This window comes from Mixophyes fleayi, chromosome 1 (assembly GCF_038048845.1).
Source record: "Mixophyes fleayi isolate aMixFle1 chromosome 1, aMixFle1.hap1, whole genome shotgun sequence".
NCBI classification, from domain to species: Eukaryota; Metazoa; Chordata; class Amphibia; order Anura; family Limnodynastidae; genus Mixophyes; species Mixophyes fleayi.
In genome coordinates, this window is record NC_134402.1 from 307,507,777 (window position 1) to 307,514,110 (window position 6,334).

Here is a 6,334-nt window from a genome sequence, read left to right on the forward strand (position 1 = left end):
ACCTTTATGTATTGCCAGAGACATACAGCCTTGAGTTTCAATTGGGGAAGTGAGGGTTCCTTCGGAGCCCTGCTTCCTGGGCTACATAACTGGTGGTGAGCAGTAAAGTAAATAAAAAAGGATTATGTGGTTCCTGAAGTTGATAATCTGGCTGTCAGGGCAAAAAAGGTTAATAACCCTAATATCAGCACTAAACAACCCATTCTTTGCCAGCAATAAGACCAAGTAAAGAACTAGCTCCTTTCCAAAAATAAACCTTATGAAGTGATTAACACCTCTGTGGCTAGTGGCTTACATACGGCCATTAACACTATCACTTCAAAAAAGCACAAATTGGCTGTGTGAATTCAACTATTGTGATGTTCAGGATATATAATTACAAACAGAATGTTAGAAGTGATGAGTCACGTGCCAGACATTGGGTGGCACATCAGACAGGGTGAGGGTAAAGAGGTTAATCGCAGGGCGAGGGTCTCTATAAATATCAAGGTGTCAATGTCCTTTATCATCATATCACATCTTTATAAGGCAGTGCGGGTGTGCAGAGGTCACCTCTGTTTTATTAGCTGGCATTTGTTGTCAGCTGCCCCCACACTTCTCCAAACAAGAGACAATGGGTAGAAGGAAGGAGGGGAGGGGGTGGATTCCAGGGCCAGCTCTGCTTATCCATCAAGAATCTCTGCTGGTAATGAGGACTGTTCTTCCCCTGACACATTCTGAACAATATGGATAGTTCTGAATAAAATATCCCTGAAATAAGCAGTTCTGTTGTGCTAAGTGTAAAAATGCTCTAAAAAAGATTTATTAAAAAAATAAACAAATATGTGTGTGTGTATGTATCATACAATATATATAAGTACATTTATATTCAATGTAGCAATAAAAGTGGTTATTGAGTTAAAATTAAATATGACTTGGTGGAGGCCCAAATAAAATATTAAACTAATAGATATGAATGTACAATCTCAAAAGGCCCACAGAGATGCTTTCAGGAAACTCACTTAACATATGTATGTCACAACTAGAGATGGGTGGGTTCGGTTTCCTGAAAACCGAACCCACCCGAACTTCGGGGATCCGAGTACCGAGTCAGCTCAGTAATTTCACGCTATTTCGGATTCCAAAATGAGTCAAAACGCCGTCGTGACGTTGTCGGATCTATAAATACCGCCCTCCACGGCGATCTAGCGCCGTTTGAGAGATGGATACAGAAGGGGTAGGATAGCGTGGCAAAGAGAACATCTCCATTGCTGAAATACAAATATACAAGTCCTTGCAAGCTTTTTTTCTGAATTTGCACCAATAAGTGTAGGGTCTAATATACACCCAAAGAGAAGAGCTGCGTTGGTAATTTTGTTATTGCTAAAATCCAAATATACAAGTCCTTGCAGGCTTTTTTTCTGAATTTGCAGGCAAATTCAGAAGTGTTATATAGGTAACAGACAAAGAGCAGTGCTCCATTGCTAAGAGTCATTGCTGAAATAGAAATAATAGGGCTGGCTGGCTTGGCCTAAATCTGCAGTTACATTTTACTGTACCATAGCTCACTCAGAAACAGGAGAGGTGTCAGTGTTCAGTGCTGAAATAAAAATTGTAATAATAGGGCTGTCAGTGTTCTTCAAAGTCTCCAGTGACATTGTATTGTGCCATAGCTCATACAGAAACAGGAGGGGTGAAATTGTTGTTGTCACTCTCCAGTCTCAGTCATGATGATACTAATCCCTCTACCTCATGTGCTAAAGTCTATGTTCAAGTGCATAGTGGTTTTAAGTCAGGGAAACAAAAATGTAAATATAAAGCTTGTACCTTTTTAAAGAAAAAAAAAACCTCTCTAAAAATAGCTGAAAGTTTACTGGAGAAAAACATAAAATTGCCAAGATACCATTCTACCTAAAATATAACCAGACATACCAGCATCAGGTAGCTCCCTTCTTTTCGCTAGATTTTAGCACCTACAATCTACACTGTCATCATATTTACCCTCATCATTGTGTACATCTTCCTCAAACAATACGAATTCATCGCCGCTGGAATGCACCATTACAGAAGTCTGTGTACTTGGATGTACTTGCCGATAATGGCCTTCCTCATGGAATTTGTAGTTAATTTTATGGCAAAGCTGTCACGATTTTTGGGCAATTCTTTTACAGCAGAGCAAATGTCAAAATGTTGTGCTGACTTATCTGCATCTCCACTGGGTGTCTTGGGAAAGCTAAGTTTTTTCCAAGAAGCAGTTGACAGAGAAACTGAAGGAGGAGCTGTCATTACAAGATGTTGATAGCTCTTGGATCCTGGCGAAGCAAATTAAGTCCTAGATCTACAATTACAATATAGTAAGCGGATTTGATTAGTTTTATTTCATCCTTCAATTTCTCTAGCTGCTTCTCAAAAAGTATAATTAAGGGCAATCACTTGACTCAAGCTAACCGTGTTTGCACTCTCTTCACAGGTGACTACTTCGCTGGACTAAAGTACATTCCCCTTAAATTCTAGTCTTCTTGCAGCTGCTGCATCCTCCTACATGCTGTTGCAGAATCCCAAAAATGACCCTAAATTTTTTGGGACACAAACAGCATCTCCTGCATGTCATTGTCATTTTTTAAAAGTTCTGTAACACCAAGTTGATTGTGTGAGCAAAACAGAAAATGTGATGGAATACCCCCCCTGATGTGATTCTCTAACAATATTGGTGTCGTTATCAGAAATCACATAGTCTCAGGAGAGTCCAAGCAGGATTAGCCATGTTGCAATGACATCCCTTAGTTTTTGTAACAGATTCTCAGCTGTATGCCTCTTAGTGAAGCCGCTGATACACAGAGTAGCCTACTTCTGAAAAATGTGACGTACTTGGGTACATGCTGCTGCTGTTCCTGCTGGTGAAGGCGAATCACCAACCCAGTGGGCTGTCACGGTCATATAATCTTTAGTTTGCCCAGTTCCGCTTGTCCCCATATCTGTGGTTAAGTGTACAGTGGGTAGAATGGCATTTTGTAGCCCAATAATTACATTTTTACGAACCTTCTGGTAGAGGTGAGGAATAGCTTTTCTAGTAAAATGGTGTCGAGATGGAATTTGGTAATAGTGACGGTAGACCTCAAGTAATTGTCTAACACCAGCTGCATTAATAGTGGATATTGGACGCAGATCTAATACTAGCATAGTCCCCATGGTGTCTGTGATCCGCTTTGCGATGGGTGACAGCTTTCTTACTTTCTTCCTCTAGCAAAGGATTGTTTAACAGTCATTTGTTGTAAACTACTAGTAGTCTTCATCTGGGTTGAAGATCCACCCCCAGCAGCAGCGAGACTAACGCTCAATAATTCTTCAGAGGAATCATGGTTAGTGGAGGAGTCATCTAGAATTAGGAACTTGGATGCAGGACTAACTCACATCACTTCTGGGGATATTGATGATGAAGGTGTTGGGGGTGTAGATTGCAGGTGCTGGGATGTAGATGAGAGAAGGGAGGTAGATGAAGCTGGACTGCTTGTTGTTATTTTTTTAACATAGGTTTCTGATTTTCCCAACAGCTTTCCATGAACTCGCTTCAAATGCCGTAACATGGATGAGGATCCTAGATGGTTAAGGTCCCTACCTCTACTGAGTGTGGCGTTAAATACGCTACAAATGGCTAGACAACTGTTGTCCGGATTTGTGTAAAAATAATTCCACACATAAGAGGTGGATTTTTGGTCATATGCCCAGGCATGACAATGGCAAGAACTGCTGCAATATTTGTTTGAAAGTGTATGAAAATAATATTGTGACCTGTGAGGTGGTCTAAATTGACTGCAAATGACTTGAAATTAGTGTTATTGAGGTTAATAATAATGTAGGATCAAAAAAAAGAGCAGAATTATGTGATTTTAGCATATTTTAGCAATTTTTCAAAAAAAACAAACAAAACATATCCAAAACTAAAACACACGAGGGTGGTTTTGCCAAATCCAAAACCAAAACACGAAGCTAATCCAGATCCAAAACCTAAAGCACTTCACAGGGTCAGTGGGCATCTCTAGTCACAACCCTGTTTCCCTCTGATCATCCTTGTCTCTTCCTACTTAGGGTACACTGTCTAATTAAGGTCTTGTACAATACACAAAATCATGGAAAGGCTATTCAATTAACAAGCAGGTGAAATTTCTACGCTCAGTGAACAAAGGGACTCCCAATGGTCAATGTGAAAATTTATACGTGGCGGTATGAAAAATGTAATGGGAATGTGAGTGAATGGAATTTGATAGCGTTACAATAAAGGCAGTAGGAGAAGTGGTGGTATGGCATACCACCATATACCAGCCCACTTCAACCACTGTGGACTACAGACAATAGACACCAGCTTCTTTTTGATATAGAAAATATAATCTTCAGCACACATTATTTCTTCATATTTCATGATTTGGGAAATCCTTGTACCAATTTAAATTTAGGGACAAAATTAGAGAGTAATTGCATATGTTTCTGAATGAGACTTAACAATGTCATATTTCATAGGCAAATGTGCAGGAGGTTATGACCTGTTTATCAAATAGGGGGTTATGTCCAAGACAAGATATGAAAGGTAAAAGAGTTTGGGCTATTTTTGGACAAACTATGATTCACACTCGGGAGAAATTTCTTACCCCACATTTGCATATACACTGCGTGCCCTCCCAGTGAAACATATTTAAATACCCTGTGTATAATATGCCAAATTGTCAGCTCTGGGGACTAAATTGTCCCAGGCATGCAGAATATATGATACATAAGTTTTTATTCTCTATAATTTTTCTATAATTTTTATCCCTTTTATTTTTATGATTGTATTGCATTCATTTGTTTTGTATGTAATTTATTATTATTTACTATATTATATCAAAATATCCTGTAGCTATTAATATTAAAACTAATATTTCATAAGTTTGTCATTGATGCTCTAACAAATCCATAAGCCTTTTTATGAAGATAAATATTGTTCCTCCTTGTTAATATCGTGAATGCTGGTGTGTGAATTGTTAACCCTTTTGACTAACAAGAAGTATAGTATGTGTCAGTGGGTACATTTGTGTAGGAGAGCATGGGGTCCTAATACAATAGATGGTGGCAGAGATTAGGTATGTAATCTGGATGTGAGAGAACTGTTTTGGTGGTAATCCAGTGAGATCTTCAGCCTGTGCTATAGGCGAGTACATGAATGGTTGCTGAAATCCTGTGCAAGCCTTTTCAGTAAACATCCATATCACGGATGCTTGGAGTGTGTTCATGACATTCAAGAATGATCACTATTAGGGGTAAATGTATCAAGCTGCGAGTTTCCAGAGGGTTTGAGTAGTGGAGATGTTGCCTATAGCAACCAATCAGATTTTATTTATCATTTATTTAGTACATTCTACAAAATGACAACTAGAGTCTGATTGGTTGCTATAGGTAACGTCTTCACTTTTCAAACCTGCCAGAAACTTGCAGCTTGATACATTTACCCCTAGGACTGAAATCACAGGTATGACAGATGGTCAAACAAGTTGCATATTCACAACATACTGTTAAAATACTTATGAATTTGTAATTTAAACAATCACATTTTTGGACATATGTCTTTATCTAATAATAATTGTTGATAATATCATGTCTGAATTTGCCATGGTGTGTTTCCTTTAATTATACACCTGCATATGAAACAGCACACTGATGGCCCACTAGGGCCAAAGAGCAGATAAGTCACCCAGGCTGGACTACCCAGCACCAGAATTGCAGGGGGATAGAGGGAAAGCATTGGACTCATCAAACAAATAATCACCCACCCACTCCCTGCTGTAACAAACAATGGACCAGCTCCCAAGGCGGGATGAAGAGGCATGTGCCGACCCTCCTCTCACAAAGGTAGTTTAAAAGGGAGGGGAAGTCCCTCCACAAATGGTTTACCTACCAATTTCCAAGGTTAAGCTGTGAATATGATGATATGTTTAATACCAAGTATTTTACTTTGCAGGCGAGTTACAGCTGTATCCGGCAAAGCACTGCACCAGCCACAATGGGTTGCGTATTAACGACCAATGAGATGACTGATTATAATTATTATCTTTTAATTATAAAGAGCTGACATATTACGCAGTACTGTACATTGAGGGGATCATGACACAGATGTCATACAATGACGTGAAACAGAAGGTAACGATGGCCCTACCCAAATAAGCTTACACTCTAAGAGGTGTGGGACACATTTGATACATAAGGTAGAGCATATCTCCCAAGTGTCCCGATTCCAGCGGGACAGTCCCGATTTCAGTGGACTATACAGCTGTCCCGCCATCGGGGACATAGCAGCCAGTTTCCCTGGTGGTCTAAGAGGAAGTGG